The sequence below is a fragment of the Motacilla alba genome, chromosome 5 (genome assembly GCF_015832195.1).
Source record: "Motacilla alba alba isolate MOTALB_02 chromosome 5, Motacilla_alba_V1.0_pri, whole genome shotgun sequence".
NCBI lineage: Eukaryota > Metazoa > Chordata > Aves > Passeriformes > Motacillidae > Motacilla > Motacilla alba.
In genome coordinates this window covers 119487-142138 of record NC_052020.1, presented here as the reverse complement: position 1 = coordinate 142138, position 22652 = coordinate 119487, and the positions used below count along the sequence as shown (strand labels likewise).

The window sequence follows — 22652 nt, the reverse complement described above, 5'->3', positions numbered from 1 at the left end:
TCTAATAAAACAGCAAGGCAGTCAGAACTGCTCATACGGATTTCACAGTGCTGGTCCAACAGCCCAGATGACAGGGTCTGAACTGAGAACACTTTGGGCACAGAGATTCTGGGAGATCAATCTTCCTTGCAGCTTGATGAAGAGAGCTGGACAGCTCTTGGGCTGAGACAGCCCCATGTGATCTGCAAAGTGTGCTTCACGTCAAAGACTGCAGATTCCTGAGCCACAGCTTTAAACAAACACCAATCCCCTCTCAGTTCAGACAGAGGTCAACATTGATTATAGCTCCTAAAACAGCACTTCTGCAATAATATTGGTATTTTTTGCCAGCAAAAAATTGTTTTGCTTTTACTGTGAGTGATTTAAATATCCCCCAAATCCTTCTGCCTACTCGCCTGCAGACTGTGATGACACCATTTTAGCCATTTCATTTTGATGGTTTATTGAGCCAATTACACTTTATAAATCTCAGTAATTTGCTTAAGCACACTCCTGCCATTTCTTTAAATAAACAAAAGAAGGCTCAAACCCAACACTAGTAGATTAATTAAAATAAGGTTTATTACATTTACTTACCATTAACATGAATGATTTTTACTGCACCACAGATATTAAGATTCTTTGATTATATCTTTGATTCTTTGATTATATCTTGGAAAAAAAAAAAAGCCACAGAAAAGCTAGCAAAAGACCCTACAATAATAAAGCAAAACCTGTACCAAAACAAACATTGAGGGTCCCTGTCACCTCAGTTGTCCTTTACCCCCTCATTCTCCTCTTCCCCAAGTCCTGCTCTGGTTCTGTCACCCCTTCCCTTTACTCACCTGCCAACCGCTGGGGAAGAAGGTTGGCTTTTGTTCTGAAAAAAACACACTTTATCCACAGCCCAGTTTACCCCAAAGTACATTGATTGATTTAAATCACTCTGAGTGGCCTTTAAATCAGGTTCTCTACAGAAAACAAAATTAATTCTCTCCCTCCATTCAGGTTTTCAAGAGAAACATTGATTTTTAATCTGTTTTACACCTAATACGGCTAATATTTTACAGCAGATATTAAAAATAGGCACTTTGGTTCAGAACATTTTATTCTAAAACTGAAAAAAGGAAAAAATATACTCAAATGATAAACCAGACTATAGTTAGGAAAAAAAAAAAGGGGGGGGGGGGGGAGGGAAGCAAAATAAACTGTATTTACAGTAACAATAGTGAAAATGATAACGCTGTTTCAAGTGGACTCTGGATAGCCCAGTTAAATGCTGCTCAGTGCTATTAATCCTGGAAATTTTCTCCTTCAGAAACGTTCCTTGGCAGCAGAGCAGCAAGGAAACACTGATGTAGAAAATGCACGATTTCTGAACACCCGAGTAACTGGTTGAGGGTGAACATTAAATAACAACTGGCAGCAAAGCTGCTGTTCTCAGACTCATTTCCAGGTCTCGTTTAACCAAACCCCTGTGTGGCTCTGCCCTCTCCTGGTGCGCCCAGCCCCTGCAGCAGACACTGCAAACACACCCAGGAAAAACAACTTTCTGCGAGCAGCACCAAGGCAGCCAGACCCACCGCAGCAGAGGTTACACGCACTGGACTGTCTCACAGTCACTCCCTGGGCTCTGATCTATCGCCTGTCCGGTGTTTATGGACAGAAAAGGATCTTTCCAAACACAAGAGAAATTAAATAATGTATTTACACAATAAAGTAAAATGCAAATTTGGGTTTGCTCTCACTTCATTTGCAGAAAGATCTTAATTAGTGCTTTACTTTAGAACTGCTAAATATTTTTTCTCTTAAATCAAACTAAGTTTCTCTGTGTTAACAGCTATAAATATTTACATAATGAGATCGTTTTGAGAGACATGCTCAGATCTGAGTGGTATCCCCTGATTAGGTAAGTTAAAAATCGGAAGTTTAATTTAATTTGACATTTTCTTTTATCCCAGCATTATGACACTGCCTTGTTTGATACTGTCATGTTCTTTCTTTTAACATACTTCTTGTACACATTGGACAAGCTCTAGGCTTGCTACCCAAAAGCACAAACATTCAAATACAAAAATGTTCCTCATGAGTTAAAAATCTTAAGAAAATTTGCCAAAAACCTCCCTTGTGGCTTCTGTGATATCTTTTCTACCTTGACCTCCAGAACCAGAGTGAGTGGAGAAGGAAGAACTGCAGATTGTTTTGCACTGCTGGGTCCTGGGAAGCTCAGAATCTGCTTTAACAAACTACATGGAACTCTTGGATAAGCACTTCAGGCATTTTTAGGACATTTGTGCAGTGTGAACAAAGATAAGGGAAACTTGTCAAAACATTGCAGAATGACAAGAAAGCTTTTTTTTTAAATTTTTTTCTTTTTTTTTCTTTTTTTTTTTTTTGTAAGAAAAGAATTCCTTATTTTCTGCTCCTGCTTCCCTGAAAGTAACCCTAAAAAGGGATCATTTTTGGGCCTCAGCCTCTCATATTGCTCCAAAGGTTGCAGCTGAATTTATAACATTAACAAGATTTTACAATAAAATAAACATCTGACCCCCCCCTAAAAAGTTTGCTTTCCAAACAATAATAGCTGGAAAAGTGAAGAGAGATTAGAGCAAACAGATGTTCTTGTGGGCACCAAAGAACAAATTTCTTCCAATTTGTACTGCAGGTACTCTAGGAAAAGGCTTATAAACAACTAAACAGCTCTTCACAGAGGGACTTGGCCCAAAGTGCTGGTAGAATCAAAAACTGCAAGTCTGTGGAACCCAGGGAAGGATCAGCTCTAATCTCCCACCCCTAACAGGACTATCTTTGTTTTTCTATAAAATACTTTTTGTCTTATCCATGCCAGAACTATGCTAACATAGTCTAGAAAGGAAGTATTTTCTTAAAAACAATTTTTGTCATATAGGGGGGTCAAGGATCTTTCCCAAGCAAATAGCAAAACTACTGCTCTGAGAGGAAAGTGTATATTTATCCACACACATTCACAAGCTACACACAAGTTCTGCTGCAGCCAACAACAGCTTTAGAAGCACTGATGTAACAATGTGTTATAAAATACTAGAATATTACTAGAATTACTAGAATTGTAACCAATTATGAGGATATTCTAGTTTCCTGATAGTGAGTTTATAATGACTCCATTTCCCATTGAAATTCCAGAAGGGTGGTTTTCTTATTCTGGAGAAGAAGAATTGGTTTGACATGTAATTTGCATTTATCCTGCCAATTTACAGGATTCCAGAACGACTCCACACTAATTATGCATCTACCTAATATTTTCCTTTTCTAACTTGGTTACCTTGGCAGTGACTGCCTGGAGCACTCCGAGTGTCCTGCACTGCTGCTCTTACAGACACACTCCCAAAGAGTTTGAACCCAACCACTCTGTTTGAATAAAAGTACAGGCACAGAAAGAGTGAGAGGACATTCTCATCTCTTTGTGACTGCACTGCTAGGAGAAAACTCTGTGATGAAGGGAGCAGCAGCCACCAACTTCAAAACACGTGACCCTTACCTTGAAAAAGGCCCAAACATTCCTTGGGAGCAGGCAAGCTCCTAAGAATTTTAAACCTGGCAGAAAGAAAATCCTGAGCTCCAAGAGCTGCCATCTCCTGGCACCTGATTCACATGGAAAAGTCACAGGTGGATCTGAAATGTGCTGTCAAAGTTCTCAGCAGCAAACCCTGGTCTTTGTGCTGTCATGCTCCTTTCTAGATGCTTGGTGGCACTTGTGGCATCCTGCCACAACCCTGTCAGGCAGGTTCAGGTCCACAATCCCTGCTCCCTGGGCTACCAGCTGGTCTGACTGGCAGGCTGGGAGCAGGATCTTGGTGTTTGTGCTGCATAATTGCTGTTTCACACATGTGTGAAATGGTCATTGGCACCCAAAACATCCCTGACCATCTAACCTAAAAACTGCAACAGTGAGGTAGCAGTGGGGAGTGGCCAGCCCAAACACCCCTCCAGAGGGCTTTTTGTTCCATTTCCCAGCAGTTCATACATGGCCCATGTTTCTGCTTGGAAGTGTTTAAATCTGTTTTATAATAAAACATTCAGCATTTCTGACACTTTATGTCTGAATATAACCTGTGTGCCAATGCACTCCACTGCCGTTCTGAACACTCATTAACATTCATAATTCACTTTGAGGATGAAGACTATTCTGTTTTACTATTGTCTGTTTTCCAAGTGAGTAGACAGAATATGATAGGTGGTTTTTTGGTCCATTTCCCCCATTAATATACTTCTTTCTCCTCTACCTGTACCATTAAAACATCATTTTACTGTGTTACCTGCTACTTTACCATAAAATCAGCTTATGCCTCTCCTGGCTTGGAGACTTGGCAAATGTAGTACCTCCAACTAAAAAGAAACCTGCCAAAAAGAAAGGGAAAGGAGACATTTTCTCCTCTTCAATTAGGAAGATTCTTTTGCTGTGTGCATTGAAGCAATAACTCTGTAAAGGTGGTAAGAGAGTCTCAGTCTCTCTCCCTGGCAGAGCTTTCTTTCACCCTTTCTCCAGTTCCAGTCAATGCTTCTATCACTGTACAAAACCTTTTCAGTAGACAAGCATTCTCTTCCTATTAGAGACTTTTCTCCAGCTTTCCTTTATCACTCCCTCTCACTTCCCTGCCCTCAGCAGCTCACTATCTGTTCTGTCCTGGCAAGATCCAGAAACCTCCCTTTCATTTGGAGCTCTTCAGCACAGGATACCATAGCAAATCACAGCTACCCGAGTCTATTCCACAGGAAAAAACCTGCTACTGCTTCAGTCTGCGAAATCCTCTCAGAAAAATCACTGCTCCTTGCAGCTGCCTTGTCCTGTTAAGGGTCCCTAACAGCTCTTTTCCACTCACAGAAGGTGCAGCTCTCTGCACTTGATTTACTGGGAAGAATCTAGGCTTTAACAAGAGGTGAGACCTGAAAGTCAGAAGGGGCTTTCTGTCAGTCTTTTCTTAGAAAGAAATGCAGCAATTTGAGATCTGAAAATCTGATGTGGATGTGGCTGCATCTGGCGGACAATACTCTTTTCCTGACCAAGATGGGGCAACTGAGAGACGTTTTAGAAACTTTTATTCCATTTTCAGTCTCATGAGAAGGGTGAGACAATACAGCTGTTATAATTCACACCATCACAATCAGAAGCCAACTCTTTCCTAATTACAACACACTATAAGAGTTTCTTGGCCTATCAGCTTTTGCCACACCATGCTGTGGATGCCTTAAAGCCAATCATATAAAACTGCCCCTCGTGGGTCCCACTACAATGCATCTTTCATAGTTCTGTTTCTCCAAAGTACCTAGTCTTATTTGCAGGGCCATCCTTTGACACTTTTTCCTAGCTCCATTTCTCTCTCAACAACATCTGTCCTGTTCCATGGCATTTCTAAGTCAGCATCTCTTGTCTCAAAGTTTGCACACGGATGCACACTGTGTGCGCCTTCTGTCAGGCCCTGACAACTCTCTACAAATCCATCTCCCACATTGCCCTTTCTCTCTTGAACTGAAAACACTTCTTTGATGGCTTTGTTCATCATTCACCTCGCAGTGAAGCACACAAGGCACTGTCACTGACAATGCCACGATAACTATCAATGCATATAAACCTATTTCCCAAAGCTCCTTCAGCCAGGGTGCAAAACTCCACCCTTCAAACAAGTCATCTAACCATGACCCATTGTTTGTTTTAATTTGATTTGTCAGATCTCTCAGTTTTTGAAGTTCAGTGTGGATGGACACTGAATGGTCAGACAAGCTCATACAACACAGCTCTCTGCACTTGATTTTCTGGGAAGAACCTGGGCTTTAACAAGAGGTGAGACCTGAAAGTCAGAAGAGACTTTCTGTCAGTCTTTTGTTAGAAAGAAATGCAGCAATTTTAGATCTGAAATTCTGACGTGGATGTGGCTGCATCTGTGCTCTTCAGCAAGCTGAAGTGCTTCTTACCTCCACTTGCTCTGTTTTTAACAATAAGCAATAGTACCCACAGTGATGGTTAGTGGTCACTGCTGATTATTTAATCACAGCATAGCTCTGAACCTCCATTGTTTGCTTTAAAGCTGCTGCCTTCAAAATGGGCTGTAAATCCAATCAGAATTAAAAGAGAAAGCAAAAAGAGCCTTCAGATTTTCAGGGAAAAAATCATCTTTACAAAAAGTGTGACACAGCCATAATTGTGGCAAAAGGCTCCAACACTTCTTGAGTGAGTGAAAATTAAAAGTTTTTATTGAAGTGTTTTAAACAATTTTTTCATAGCTACAGTCTAATTTGTTCATTTTATGCTTATGACAAAAAAAAAAGAGACAAAATCACTCTGCCTTAGGGGGTTAACAGAACCCTTGTGACTACTTGTAACCATGGAAATATGAAGAGCTACTCAGAGCCCAACATCAAACTCACAGAGGTGCTGGGAGACAGAAAATAGATATATGATGAATTTGCTACACATGAAAGCCCATTGAATCTGTACCACCTGCGTTAACAACATAAAAAACAAAGTCACAAAGCGTTTTAATTGCTTAAAAGCATATGGCATTTACCATGGCTTCTCACAGGAAATGAAGGAAAAGACCTTTAAAGGTTTGTTTTTAAAGCACTGAGCGCTCTGAACTAGCTTAGAAGCAGAGACAAGAGGTAGAAATGGTTACTATGTGAATAACAATATGCATGAAGAGACTGGAAAGGGCCCCTTTGGAGAAGCAGGGTTTTCATGGATTCCATGAAATTTTCATGGATTTTCATGGATTGCAGTTATGGAGATCATGCAACCCATGGCCACGGACATCTGAGTCAGCCTGCACCAAGCACCATCACCAGTGTGTGCTCATCCTCTGCTGGCAGCCCGAATTTAACGCACACAGAAACACCTCACACACGCAAACCCTCACCTGATGATCGACTGACCTATCTGCCCCATAATAATAAGCCATGTGCACATTTAACTGCCTTGCCTGTGACAGCCCAAGCCACCAAACACAGCCCGAGCCACCAGCCACAGCTGCAGTCCTCAAACACAGCCATCCTCAGAACGAGACCCCTCTGGATAAAAAAGGAAAATAAACGCTTTCCTTGTGGAAATAAGCAAAACAGGACCAACAACAGGAAAAAAAATCTCTTCAATAATTTGTCTCAGCAAATTATATCTACTTGGAAGACACAATAGTGAATAAATAGGAAAGAACCCTACAAGCTATGTGCACAGTGCGTGCATTACCCAGGTGCAGGGTGACTCAAAGAGCCAGAATTTGCCAGCACAATCAGACAGATACTCTCTCTCTCCTGTAGCTTTGGCACCATCAGACAAACTGCTCAGAGCTCACTGTGTGACCACTTTCTTTTCTTTAGCCCACTGATAACTACAGAATCAGACCTGCCTTCCAGGACTAATTGTAGGTCCAAAATGAAACATTCTGGGTCCATGTTAGCTGAATGAAATACACACTTACTGTCTCTCACAGCTATGATTTGTTCATCATGCCACCATCTATTTTCCCCATTTGCCACAATTGTTTTTCAGGTCTTCACTAAATTTTAAATTCAGTTTTTAAAACTAAATTTAAATTTCAGTATCAGGTTAATGTCATGAAAAATGAAGATACCATCTGGACAACATTTTGTTGCAATTTTATGGGCCATTTTATTTGTACTTTCAGTTTCAGAGCTACCGTGCATACCTTTGCAGATATGCTGAGTTAGGGTACATTCATTACACAAACCCACAGATTATTACAAAATCCAAATGGATTCCACAGGGTTACATGAGATATGTAGAATGCATTTTGAGCGTGCCGAGAGAAGCTTGGCCACCCATCGTATTTCCAGTAAGTGTGGGATTTCTTTTTTTAGTCATATTTGGGAACTCAATACTCATGAGAAATACCAAATGCAACAGGTAGAAATGCCTGAATACAGGCCAAGTATTAGAAGTCTGTGGTTTTTTATTAATGCAAATTCTTCACATTGGCCAATTAATATAATTACTGATTAACTTACATTGTTATTTGTGGTGTTTTAGCCTTTTACCCTCTGAACCTCAAGCTAGTACCTAAAATCACAAGCAAAAAGATAATGTGAAAAAATAGTTAGGTGTTCCACAACAGAACCAGCAAAAAGAGCAATGATTTTCATTTTTATCTTGTATTTCAGTGGAGATTCCTGAGAGGCTTTAAAAATATTAAAAAGAATGCTTTATGTTGTTTCATGCCATTGACATAATTCAGTATGACACAGCATCAGGATTATGGAAGCAAACCTAAGGAAACTCAAAATAATTGGCTACCCCAAGCTGCTACTTCCACCTTGGAGTTAGAATTAATTAAAAGATCAAGTGCAAAACAACAGTAGAAAACCACATACCGAAAAGGATTACCCTCCTGAGAAGGCAGGAAAGAATTTTAACATAGTTTTTCTTTCCATAGAAGGAAGAGAGCTGTAGGTATCACACCAAGGCTGGGCTCTCTGGCCGAGGAGCCTGCAGGAGGAGTGGGTGAGAAAGCTCAGAACAGGGCTTTATTTTGTTGGGCGTTGCATGTTTGTCTGTCATTAAGTTGTTAAGACTCCTCTGTAATCTCATGCATCACTTCTCCATCTCTGTTTCAAACATTGGTTGGTAGGACATAAAGCTTATCAATACACAATCTCCAAGGAAGCAAAGAAATGGACAGGGAAATAAACGGGGTAAGTGCCTACACAGAATATCATAAATTTAATTGACATTATGTGAAAATCACAGAAGTAATTCTGGACAAGAAGTGCAACTGCCCACTGGCATTTCTTATTGAAAAAAAATTGCATTCTTTTGGTCATTAAAATGTTCTGATTAACATGTTCTAGAGAAATCTGTAGCACTCAGAGCAAGGCAAAACCGTCTGCTTAGACTGTACCCCCTGCCCTGCCCTGGGCTCCCTCACAGCCCCTCATTTCTCCAGCAGCAATGAGTGTTTCAGTCATGCTCCCTCCACTCCCTCTGACTCCGTGGTCAAGCTGCTGTGTCACACCTCCAAGAAACATCAGCAGGACTGAGTTAAGAGCAGTCTGCCTATGGTCCAGACCAGTCCTTCCATGCCCTTCTTGTCTCCAAACACATGCCCATGGTGAGGGGACAGGTCTGTGTCATGTTTAAGATAAACAGTGCAACAGGTCGCTTTGATGATGATCTTTTTGCTCACCACACTGAGAACTACTGGGTTTTTTTCTGAAGTAAAAAGAAAAAAATATTTGCTCACAAAGCATAGTCTAATCATAGTAAAAAAGCATAGTCTAAATCATTCTGTAAAGGCCCTAATTTTCATTCTTGTGGTCACGTACGGAAATATAAACATCACATTGATATCAAAGAAGTGCAAGAACAGTTCACACTTATGCCATGCCCAGCGACGTGCACGTAATTAATGAGCAGATTCATGAAGCCATGGGGTGGGTGTGCAGAGGTGGGGCCTGTGTCAGGTGCTGGAGGAGCTTTGTAGCTTTACTCCAAGCTCCAACTGTTTGGGCAACTGCAGGAGGAACGAGCGGTGGGTGCAAGCCCAGCAGGAAAGCAAAGCTGAAGGACTCCCATGGTGCAGAACCTCCTGGCCGCCACTCCTGGGGCACAAGGGGAGGTTAAATCCCCTTATTTTCCTTTGTTAAATCCCTCCCTTCAAACCCAAGGGATTGTAGCAGCAGCCTGGGTTAGAATACATCTGGTGTGACATTGCTGTTTAAGATTTCAAGAAGCAGTTGAATCTTTGGCTGGCTAAACACACAGAACACAATGGACGCCACGCTGCTCACGTGGGAAACAAAATGTGTGAAGAAAAGCAGCTTTCCACCTTTCCTAGGCAAGTTTTGCTGCTGAGAAGAGTCAAATCACCCTTCCAGCACCTGAAGTCATCAATGAGACATCCTGACACCACCCAGCTGCAGTTTCCAGTTCACAGCCCCTGAGCAGGCAGGTCAGGTGATGGGAGCAGGGTCCAGGGGCTGGTGGGGCCAAGGGAGGGTGTAAAAGGTGTGGGATTCAGGGGAAAACATCACAAGGGAACCCCACTGGATGAGGGTCCAGTGCCTGCCGCCCCCCAACACTACCTTATTTTGTCCTTTCTCCTCATCAGTCTTGCTCCCAAACATCTCCAGGAACAGGTAACTTCAGCTTCTCTCAGGACTATTTTGTCATTTGTTCAGAGCTGACCGGGATTTAAGATCCACAAAGATGGAAAAGACTTTTCTTTTTGCATGAACAGATAGATGAAGTCTTAGGACTTCATGGCAACATGCAAATTAATCGATAATTGTTGAATTTTGGAATTAGGTTGCAATTTGGCATTCATTTCATCCTTCCATGATGTAAATATTTCCAAGTGAATCTAAATCATGCATGTAGCTCATCTTTGTATGTAATTATTAATACAAACCATCTTTTTTGTTATTTGTGCTAATTGATGGAATTTATCCCCAACATATGTTACTATGGATTCCTTTTCATTGCCTTTTGCAGTCATCAAAATAGCACATCCATTATATGACATATGCTGTATATATATATATTTTTGATCACATCACCACAAAACATCCCTTTAATGCTGTTGATATGTTGACCATTTTTTAACACGAAATGGACAGAAAATGTCCATGGGGAAAGAGAAGACACTAAGATGAAATATGAGTGACTGAGCACAAATATGAGAATAGGCTTTACAGGATTGTGTTAAGTATCCTTTAGATTGTAAAGATGCCAGCTAATGTAAAACTCTAATGTACCAGCTGCCGTCCAAATAGATCACAAAATGAAAGCCCTCATGCTGAGCAGGGCTTAAAATAGAGCAGCTGATGAGTAAGACACTCTCTCTTATATAAACTTCACATTTCATGCACTAAGACATTTCATTGTCAGATATTCGTGGGGCTGCTATTTTCCATGAAAAATCTGCAGCGGAACAAAAGCATCAAACTGTTTCACGTCTCAGGCTCCAAGATTGTTATTTTCATGCCACACAGAAACTCCCTTCTAGTCTGCTTTGTGATTCATGTGTTTGGCTGAATAACTTTCCTGGAACTCAGAACAAGAGGGAAGCCTTCCCTAAGTACTTCCTGTCTTTCTGCATGTACTAATAACAAGACAGAGTCCTCCCACCTTTCCCATTTGCAACACTCCAGGCACACCTACTGGTTGATCTACTCATAAGTCTCAGAATTAGTTTGCTTTTGCTCTGCTTTTTAAATAGCAGCTTTTTCTCTAGCAACAAAAGTGGTTTTTTTGTCTAATGTTAGTATGTACCAAAGCACTATTAATAGATTGCTTAATTAATAGACAACAGAGAAGTCGCAGCTTAGCATCAAACATGAAGGATTCATTGCTGTTTCCCTTTTCTCTGGCTACTGCCACTCATGGCTTTGAAAGCATCCTAATCTTGGAACCCTGGGCAGAAAGGCGTCCTGCTGAGGGGAAGAACAGCCTGGTCACGTGTTCAACCCTGAGAGCTTGCAGGCCTCACTGCAAGCATGGAACCAATGCTGAATTTTGACTGTGAGAATGAAGTAGAAACTCCAGAATAAGGTCTAGAATATTTGCAAGATGAAACAGCAAAAAAATCAAGCCACTGTCCTCTGATAGCCCGTGAATCTGGAAATGTGTCCTCCCACCATGGATTGTTAAGCTCCCATTAGAGTATCATCAGCACTAACTGAAAAGAGAATCAAGCCCCTAACTTTTATAGTTGCAAAAGCTTCTTTCCAAAATACGCCCTAAGCCTCACAATTTCCTTGTGAAAGTAAAATGTTCTGTGTAACTGATATGGAAAACCAAGTGGAGGTGCTGAGTGACTCCCCAAACTCTTCAGAAGGCTGCCATGAGTTGCTCCAGTTCTAATTGTGGTTTAATATGTGGGTGTAATCCTGACCAACTCATTAATCTCCAGGCCTGTTTTCCCAATCTGCAAAAGGGAGGATACTATAATTATTTAATTAATACAGTGTGTGACTGTTTAGTTTAAAAAATACTATTTAAATGACATTTACAATCCCAGCTATATTTTTCTGTTCAACTCTTTCTGCTTCTTATTTACCCTTTAGACCAAGCAAATTGAAGCTGGTTGAAATCCATTCTCTGTTCTGGAGTACCAAAAGCAAAAGTATTGGTGTTTAATGGGACTTAGAAAATTTTAAGACCCCTACAAAGAAAAGGCAGCAAAACTCTACCCTGAATCTTAGTGTCCTCAGTAAATCCTGAAGAAACATTGTCAGCAATTTTTAAGTGTGTCTTTGGCCCAATTCTCTTCTAACAAATTAGCTTCTGGAATTCTTTATTATTTTTTGTGAAGGGAGGGAAGAATCTCACACCAGCCAGCTCTAGGTTTGTATGTGATGCAGTAAAAAAATGAAAAGCAATAAATACGGTGTTGACTCAAAATTACTTCAAGAATGAATACTGATTTCTTATCAACAAAAATGATAAACAAAACTGTAGGAAACATTTTAACAAGAATCCAGGAAAAACAAAACAAAACAAAAAGCTGTTATTTGAAAAGGCTGCAGCCTTTCAGAATTTTCAACTTAATATTTTACATTCACTAAAATTTTCTTAACATATTTACAGTTTACCATGTCTTCTTTGAGTTCAGACTTCCAGACTTTGAAATACAAACTCAATTCCATATATTTTTAATGAAGTAGAAACTCTAAAGTGCTTTAACCTTCATTAAGGTCAAACCCACGTAAAGATAGAAATTCTTTGTCCTGAACCTTCTGTAAAGATCGAAGATATATTGCAAAGAAGTGCTTAGAATTTCTTAATTCCCTGGCTTTAGCCTCATTTTCCTCCTCAGATTCTTTTTCCTGTTCCTGCTATGCTGCCAGGCAGTGGATTGCCAGCTCCTGGGAATTCCCATGGAGTCTCTGAATATTAATTGGTGTTCTCAGAGACCACAGGGCTGAAATCAATGGATTGGATAAGAATCTTCTCTTTTTGCCTGAAACAAGCTTTTAGCCCTTTAAATAATGATAAAGGCCAAGAGGAAGAGGAATGGGTTTAAAAAAAGCTCAGAGGGAAGCAGACACATGAAAAAGTCAATATTTATTGCTTTATATTTATGAAATTAATGCTCAAATGTGGAAACATTGTGGCAGGACGTACACCCTTTAAAGCAGCAAGTGTTTATACAAACAAAAGCAGAAAAACCTAATTTTCCCCTGGCTTAGCTTTTGTAATAACTCAAGAATTTGATGAACTGGGAAAAGAATGAGTCTGCAATAGCTTATTTTGATAAAAACCTTTATTTTGAAGAGGTCTGAGCCAGCCACACAGGAGCTGTGACACACTACAGTCAACAGGTCACCACAGCGTGATTTTTTGCATCAGTCCGCAAGCAATCCAAGCCAAAGTCTGCAGTTTCTTCTGCCCTCACAACTGGGCTGAAGCAAGGCACAACTCTGTGTAACAGGGCCAGAAATAACCCAAATAATCTCTGGAGTTTTTCATGTGCAGACAGAACAAGAGATCCAGAGATTCAAATCATTAAGTCTCGATAATTTTCTGTGAGCTTTGACCTCTCAAAGAAGATACAACATGATAGCTTGCATGTCTAGAGAGAAATGGAGGAAGAGGTTGGCTAAAAGGGTAAGACAAGTTAATTAATCAGTATTAATCAGCATTTCCATGGCTGGAAACCTATAAACAAAGAGCAGCAGGTTAAAATGCTCTGAAGCATCTGGATCCACAGCTAGGTGCTAAAACAGATACCCTATCTTGCACATATTTTGGAAGACATTAAAAAATAAACACATATTATTGTATCTTCAAACCATTTCACAAAAATTCACCCTCCAATGACTTAAGAGATCTGTGCCCTCTGTGCCATGAACTGCGGTCATGAATCATGTTTGAGAGAAACAAAGCTAAAACAACAAAGAACTAATTTGGCTGGTTACTTCTGAACATCTGTGGATGTTCCAGAGATATATCAAGACTGGTTGAAGGCAACCCCTGACCAAAAAAAATCCAAACAAAAAAAAATCTATCAGTTTTTGGGTTATCAGCTGAGAAACCAGATTCCTTTTTCTGCAGGGAAACAGTTATCTACATTTAAAACCTTGCAGACTCTAAAGTGAAACCACTGATATGGCATTATCATACCTTAGGTAGGCTGCATTTAATGGAGATCACATCTGCCACTCTACTTGACACAAAGTCAAAACCCTAAGACCTGGAAAGTTTTTACTGTAGCATTCAAATGTGAATGCAGTAATCAGTTGGAACATGAGCTCCATTTTCCAATATTCTATTAATAAACCACAATTTGCAGCACAATTACCACACAGCACACCCTTTTCCTGCTTTTAAATTGTGACTGTAAGCCAAACATGAGTGTAAACATCGGTGTTTAAACGTGGTGTAACCATTAAGATATTACCATAGCTAAGCAGGCAGCTAACGCTCTGCCTAAGATCTAATTTACTACATTCTTAGAAAGAAAAAGCATAACATCTGAAAATAAATCAGGTGAGAGTTGCATGGATGAGGAAATGCTTCAGCTCTTGTATCAGACACACCAGTGCACAGTGCCCTGAGCTGAGTACACAGCTGAGCTGGTCTGCCCAGCAGCTCCCACGATTTTTGGGGTGCTCTGCTTCCAGCACTCCCTCAAGTACCTCGCAAGGAGAAAATGTTCTGCCTTTGGTCAAGCCTCACCTCTCCCGTTTGCCTTTTGTCTCTTGAAACCTGTGCTAGAAGGGTGGTGCAAACTTCTTTGGCGTCAGGAGCTGAACTGGGTCTTGTCAAATTTAAAATTGCTGTTTCTTAGCTCCTCACCTTTACAGTTTCAAGGTCTAAGATGCCTGATTCACCTGCAGATAGAAATTGCCCGCACTGACCTGACAATCTATTTCAAGGGAAGCCACAGAACACAGGACTGATATACATCATCATATGGTGAAATTGGGAATTTGATTAGCCAGATGCTTTTATTTTCTTTAATATCTCATGAATAGAAACTACGGTGTGAAAACAAAACAATGGCTCCCTGGGAAATCTGACATATGGCCTGCTAAGCTGCTCTCCTACAGAAATAGCTAAAGATCATTACTCTTGGCATCATTCCCTACAACAGGCACTGGGCTCATTAAAACAGACACTGTGTGATTGACTCCATAAGGAAGATTATTTCTACAGATGGGTAGAAACAATGAGCAAAACTACAAAGGCTGAGTTGAAAGAAGTAGTCAAGGAGACTTCTCCACCTCCATAACTTCTGCTAAAACAAATCAAAGCAGCACCATTTTGCTGGAAACAAAAGGATGCATCTTCTCCTCTCTCTTCATGGTACACACTCCCATCCTGCTAATGTACGGTGTTTCGTTTGTCTCCTTCTGCTGGAGGGCTTCTGCCGAGTGGGAGTACCCTGGTGTGAACAGAGAGCTCGTATCCAGCAGGGGCCACTTGTTGCCTGTGTTTAGTCCCCACTCAGTGAGATGGAAAGGAGCTGCTAATGCTGTCCCGGGCTGAGCCCGCGTCCCGCGCCGGTGGATTGGGATAACCACAAGCACGCTGCGCCGCAACGCTGCTGCAATCCACACTGCCCCGCCGATGCTACCCTAGGAAACGTAAACCGAACCTCTGGGACGTGGCATCACAGGACAGGAAATGTTGAGACAATTAGGATGTGGCAATGATAATCTGATGCAGTGATCACGCAATCACGTTTAGCAAAGGTTTGCCTTTGAAAGCAGCTCCGCTGCGATTATGTTCTTGCAACACATCCCCTCTACGCTGCTGTGTGGATTGTCTAAATTTAGACTAGAACATGGTGCGCTGGATGGCTTTACCACGCTCACCGCTGGCCTTTAGCACACCCGAGCAGAAGCGACGCAAATTTAGACTAGAACATGGTGCGGTGCACGGCTTTACCACACTCACCGCTGGCCTTTAGCACACCCGAGCAGAAGCGACGCCGTGAGCGGCTCCGGCGTTGTGCCCGCCCCGGGAGGCGAAGGAACATCAGTGACAGGGACACGGCCAGCACCGCACACCGGCCAAGCTGAAGGCCCGGAGGCGCGGTGTGAGACCCAGCAGGGGCTCCCCGGCAGGCAGCTGTGACCGCCGCACACGGCTGGGGCCCCGCAGCACGGGCGGCTGGCGGCGGGCCGAAGGACACCGCGGCCAGCCTCTGGCGGGCGCGTCGCGGCACAGGCCCGTGTGCTGAGGCGCAGAGCAGCGGACCCTGAAGACGGACGGGAGGTCCCAGCACGGCCCCGGCTGCCCGAGGCACCAGGGCGGAGTGCAGGGCTGCGCCGCGCCCCGCCGGGGGAAGGAGGGAGACGAGGCGCGGGCAGGGCGGCCACGCCGGGGCAGCGCCGCCATGACCTTCACACCTCGCCGCGTGACGTCACGGCCGCGGCTGACGTCACGCGGCGGTGACGCAGCGGCTCGGGAGAGCCCCGGGGAGGGGCGGGGAGCGGGCGGTACCGCGGGCGAGGCCGAGCCCTCCCCGCCGCCCCGGGCACACCCGCCCCGAGCCCTCGCCGACCCCGCCGCCACCGCCACCGCTACGGCCACGGCCACCGCCACATCCGGGTCCCGGCGGCGCCCCCCGCCGCCCCTCAGCCCCGCCCCCGGGCGGGGGGCGGGACCAGGGCCCGGAGCCGCGCTTCCGATTGGCCGGTGCCGCGGGGCCGCCCGGGGATTTGCCGGCGCTCGGGGGGGCGGGCGTTGCCCGCTCGGCGGCCGCCCATTGGGCGAGGCGGGCGCGGAGCCGCGCTGCCGTTGGCGGGCGGGCGCGTCCGGTGCGGGGCCGGGGGAGGGTGCCATTGGCTGGAAAGTAGGTTAGTGGTGCGCCGTCGGGTGGCAAGCCAGGCGGAAAGTAGGTCAGGGACGGGGGCTGCCTGCGCCGGGCGTGCGGCGCTGCCGGGGGGCCGCGACCCCCGCCCGCCCTCCCTTCGGCCGGGCGCGGCGCGGCGAGGGGCGCGCGGAGCCGCGGTGAGCGCCAGGGGCGGCGGGCGGGGGGCGCCAGGGGCGGCGGGGCCGGGGGAGCGCAGCCGCCGCCCCGGGGGCCGCGGCGGTCCCGGGAGGGGCCGGGGGGCGGTGCAGGGGGGCCCGGGCCGGGACATGGCGGCGGTGGGGTCCCCGGCGGCGGTGCCGGGCTGTGTCCGCGGGAGCCGGGACCGCGGCGGGGGCCCCGTTACGGAGCGGCCCCGGGGCGCGCCGGCCCGGCGGTGGGGCGGCAGCGGGGGGACGGGGCCGGCAGGCGGGCCCGGGCCCGGACCCGCGGGCAGAGGCGGGCCGGGGTCCCGCGGAGGGCAGGGGCGGTCGGGGGGGCGTGCCGGGCTGTGCCCCCTCCCCGGTGCGAGTCGCCCCCAGGGACGGGCGGGCTCGGGCGGCCCGAGCGGAGGGGACGGTGCCCCGGCCGCGGGAGCGGCCCTGCCCGAGCGGGGCCCCGGGGTCTCCGCCGGCCGCTCCGGGGTCGGGGAGGCCCCGCGGGAAAGCCGCGAGGATGGCGGTGGCTGGGAATTCCCCGCTCGTGCGGCGCCTGGCGGGTCCCGCCCGCGGCAGGTGCCGGCCCCGCGGCCGGGGCTCCCGGCGCCCGCACGGAGCATCCCGGGCACCTGGCGGGGCCGTGCCCGCGGGGATCCCCCGCGTCCCCAGCGGCTCTCCCGCTGCCCTGGCGGACACCTGTGTGCGCCCTGCCTGTCGCAAGGGGAGGGAAGGCTTTCCTCCGGCAGAGAACGTAACGCACCGGGAACACCGAGGCGGCTTCCCGAGATCAGGATTTTGCGCTTGGGGAGGCAAGGGAATCACTTTGCATTTTTAATTGCTGAGGTTTCTGTTACTCCAGTGCCTCGATTATAAGAGTTTTGGGAAGATTTTCGTGCTTGAAAAACAACGGTGGAGGAACAAGTGGGTGTGTTTTCTTGCCTTGGAAGCAAATATGCCTACTGGCATTTTAAAGTATTTCCTTAGTGTGTGAGGTAGAAAGGGTCAGCTGCAGAGCGTGTTCTAATCTCTTCAAAATTCACTCTTTAAGTAGATTTTTTTTTAATTCTGGAACTTCAACATCCAAAATACTATGTTTCTTTTTTAACGTACTCGTGTTAAAAGTACCTGTCCTGCCTGTTTATATTTTCTTTTATGAAAAGGGCTTTTTAAATGTCAGAGGGACTGATAATACACAGGCTGCAGCTAAGTCTGTAAGAGAGAAAAGAGAGAGTGTTTGTTCCAATTAACTATTAATTCCAGCTAACTGTCTCTGTAGACGGTCTTGCAGGAGGCTGAGGTTAAACGCTGCCCTCTTCATGATGTATGTTTTGTATCCTCCAGGAATATGCAAATGTAAATAGCTCTTTGAAGCATCAGGAACTGCAGACCTCTCTCTGGTTACTCTAAACCACAGCTGCTTATTAAGGAGAAAGGCTTTACTCCTCCTGACTTCTGTGGGTTTGTGCTTCTCATGACCGTTCCTGGGTTTTTACCCCTGCTCGTAGAAATTGAGTGTGTAAAATAATCTACAGCCACAGCATTTCGTTGGGGTTTTATGCTGTTTTAGCCCTTGTTCTCCTCCACACCGTGCATTTCCATTGTCTCTTTGGATGCCAGCTGTGGTGTGTGGGGCTGTGGAGGATCAAGCTCTGTAGAAGAAGTTCCTTGGGAGAGCAGACAAGCGAGAAGCGCCACGGAGAACATGAAGAAAGCTGCTTGGTTTGGTGTCAGGAAGCTGAGGTGGCCGGAGCTGGGATTCCACGGAGCCAGAGCTGAAATTAGGGGCTGCTGCCACGTCCCTGTCACCACGTGCTCCCGAGAGACCTGCTGTGTTTGGGGACCCTTGCTAGGGGTGTACTAGGAAGGTGATGTTTGTAGGGGGGCTTGAAAGGAGATTTGTTTTTCTCCTTCAAATACCTGCTCTCAAGGATTCTTTTGGGCAACCAGGAGTGAGAACAGAGAGCATTCATTGGGTTTTTTTTGGTGGAGCCTGGAGTCGCACACGGTTCTTTGAAGCTGTGCGGGACTGATGGCAAAGCTGAGACCTGTGAGAGCTGCAGGTGAGGAGGGCAGGTTTTCCAAGGGAATTGATGTCAAGGATGCTGGAAGTACCAGGAGGCATGCAGGTTATTTAGAGTACAGAAGTGCTGTTTCCATGCTCGAAGGTAACATTTTAAGGTGTTTTCAGCATGGGGCCCATTGCCTGTGTTGTTATACTTTGATGGGAGCTACAGGAAAACCTGAAGGAATACATTATAGTTAAGTGAAACAAAGTAAATTTGGTGCATCCTGTAGTGACTTTCAGTTCTGTAACCTGCATGCTTTTCGTTCTTAACCTTTACCGTCAGTTTTGTTCATAGCTCTGTTTCTAAAAAAGGGCAGAAAAGCAGTAAAAGGCAGCTGCTTGTATCCCCAGGTGTTAGGAAGTTCTCTGAAGTTAGTTGTCTTCAATAAAAGCTGTATAAAGGCATATCATGTGCAAATGACTGCAAAAAGAGGCCCAAAATAACTACATATTTTTAATCTTGGGAAGCTTTTTGGTTCTCACTAAGTTTACAGAATGCAATATTTAAGCTTTCTCTATTTACTTAGATACAGTAAACATGTTTTGAAACTTTAATTTTTGGCTGTCATCATATTTTGAGAGCTTCAGCCTGAAATAATTGATTTTGATAAATGCAGTCGCTGACTGGAACTCCGTTACCAACTTTTGGAATTTGGTTATTGAGCATTCTGCTTGGTGAACCCACAGAAATTACAATCTGTGTTTTGGAGGTGCTTGAAGATGGAAATGAGGTGGTTGCTGGCGTCTTCAAACCTGGTGAAAGAGCTTTCAGTGAGGGTCTTTCAGTGTCTCTCAGAGTTGCTGTAGGTAGATTTTGGGCAGTAGATTGATGATGGATGAAGCAAAGCAAAGGAGTGCTCTGCCTGTGGGGTGTGTATATATCCCTGCGGGCGTGGTGGTCTTGGGCTGCAGTAGGAAATGTGTTCCACCTTTAGTCAGGTCAAATCCAGACTGGTGCTCGGGTGTTACGTAGTTGAAACTCAAGACATTGAAGCAGAAAAACAATGCACTTAAAAAAATCAGAAGGCTTTTCTCCCTAAGGGTTGGTGTATTGGGTTATTTAGAAAGCCTGCTCAAGTTTTGAGGAATTTTGTGTGTGTGTGTGAAGAAGAAATCTCAGTTGTGATTATCCAATTGGTTTTATTTGTATTTAATGACTCTGAACATTTTCAGATAACCTGTGATGTCTATTAAATTGAGCTGCACATTGCATGGGGTGGGTATCAAGGTAACTCACTGCCATTAACTGCATATGGCACCTGCCTTTTTTACCTCAGTTTGCTGGAAATATGCAGTAAGGCTACTTATCCAAGGCCCAGACTTCATCTCCTTGGAAACCTGATCTTTCACCAGATGTTGAGAAATGTAATTTCTTTTTTAATCCATTCTGCAGAAGAATGCAGATCAAAACAGCGTCTTCAGGCTTTGTTAGTCTGGAATATTAATTACCTAAAAAAATAGTTAATCTGACATTTCAGTCTCTGCCCCAAAAAAGATTGATAGTTTCTGTTGTGTTTGGTATTATTTCAAATTTATTTTATCTGCTGCTCAAGTTCCTGGTTTATAGTTTAATTTGATTCAAGAGCTGCCTGATAGTGGGTTCTTCATGAGGAAAGTACAGGATTGTTTGAGGACCCATGCCTGCAAGGATTTGTCTTTCTTCTCTCTCTGTTCAGGTCACACTTTCTCCTTTGCACTTGCAAAAAGATATTTCTTAGGCAGCACATGGAGAATTTGTAACCTTTTCAGTCTGCTGCCATTTGAGAAGCTGTTATTCAATGTCTGCTGTGTCAGATGCACTTCTGGGTCAGCTGCTGATGTCAGAGCAGCTTGTGGCCCTGTGCTGGAGTTTACTAGGTTGGCCTTGTGCAGGAATGGTGCCAGTAGGCTACTCAGAGAGCAGGAGATCTCCTTGGCAGCACTTGGGAGGGGAGAGCTCACAAGCCAGGCTTTTGGGGCCCAAGGCGCTGACGTTTTCTGCTGACTTTCAAGGGGCCCATTCATGAGTCCAAGCAGCTGAGGCAGGTGGTTGTAGTTTTTGGGGTGGTTTTGGCTGGGTTTTCCTTGCAGGTGTTGGTGGGCTCTGTTTTCCACAGGTACAAGGCAGTTCAGTGGCACCTGCGAAGGGCAGCTGACACATTGCTAAATCCTGAACACTTGTTCCCTGTGTGGCTGGGATGGAAATCCAGCTTCCCATGGGCACTTGTTGTAGCACTGGAGGGATGTTTGGTGATTCCTGGGCAGCCTCTTTAGGCACCATGTCTCTGAAATCACTTTCCTAGGGAGGTACTTTATAGCAACTCTTAGGTGCTCATTCAATTGCAGCCTTTTGCCTTAATCCCTTTGCATGTCAGGTGAAAAATAAGTGAATGGAATCCGTGTATTTTAAAGATTGGATGTATTCTTGATACAGGACTACTCAGAAAACCCTAAAAATTTTATTATCCATTTGGGATTGATGCGGGATTTCAAGGGTGAATGAAATAAGACTACCAGAGAACTCAGAAATCACTATTATTATTGATCTCAAGCCCTTTTTATCTTGGAAACTTCCTTAAAGTGTGTTTACCTTTAATAATTTGCCTGACCAAAACAGACAGAAAGACTGGTAGAAATTTTTAAATAATGCTGTACTGCAGAATATTTATCAGGTGAAGTGAGAAGGAAAAGTTGCTTCCTAGAAAAAACAGGAAAAATAAAGCTAATAAATGTTTATTTTAACTTTTTTCCTCTTTTTTTTTTTTTTCTTTTGTAAGAATGTTTTTTTTCTGTCTTCAAAGCTGTTATTTTATAGTTTCCTTGAACTGGTTTGGTTGGGTTTTCTTTTCCTTAACTTGTTGTGAATGGATTTCTTTGTTGTCTGTGGATTTTTCTTGGAGCATTACAAAATTCAGGAGTTCAGTTCCAATTTGAAGCAAAATGATCTATCACAATATCAAAACTGTCATCCTTTATGTTTGCATATGCATTGTTGTCGTTGAGAGTGGCAGCAAGTTGGCTTTGGTTTGAGTGCTGCTGATACTTTTATCTTTCATTCAAGGACTCTGATAATTGTATTTTAAATCTCCTTGAGTTTTGGGCTTTCTGCTGCACTTTGGCTACTGGCTTATCAGTTTTCATATAACCTTGGAAAATAATATTTATTTTGCCCATAGACTTGAATGGCCTGGTCATTTTTCAGGGATAGAATCTGTGGTCTAGAATAGATTGGGAAAAAAAAAAAAGGTCAGATGTTTGTTTTGGAGGTTTATATTTTTTTTAACCTGGTCTTGACCAGGTTGCAGTTTCCAGTTTGAAGTGCTAGAATTGTTGACTAAGGAACAGGAGGCCCCTTTATTCCTCTGTTTCCTTTCCCGATGTGTGTTGTTGCCAAGGCATTTCATGTAATCTTGGCATTTGCAAATTGTTTTTTTTATTGATGAAATTAATTCAATGAGTTAATGGAAAAAAGTCAGTATCAACGCTGTGCCCTCAACGTACTTAAGAATATTTTTGTGTTATAGTCAGGACATGGCCCAAATTCATAAATCCAGAAATCTTCATATGTTTGTGATCTTAGACGGCTCTGATACCTGGAATAGCTTTTTCTCCTTATCAATCTGATAAAGCACCAGAACATTTGGCATATTTGCTGCCCTGGAGTAACATTTTACTGTGGTTTTA

General features: G+C 44.3%; 1 protein-coding gene across 10 annotated transcripts in view; it reads left to right on the top strand.

The window, feature by feature from the left end:
- Nucleotides 1-16751: 16751 nt before the first annotated feature.
- ARNTL (aryl hydrocarbon receptor nuclear translocator like) overlaps nt 16752-22652 on the top strand; it is a 50022-nt gene continuing 44121 nt past the window's right edge. For 7 of the 10 annotated variants that reach the window (XM_038136920.1, XM_038136926.1, XM_038136925.1 and 4 more), the window contains exon 1: nt 16780-16927. The gene's annotated coding sequence lies outside the window, so the exon portion shown is untranslated. The other 3 variants (XM_038136919.1, XM_038136916.1, XM_038136915.1) reach the window with 3 other exon arrangements.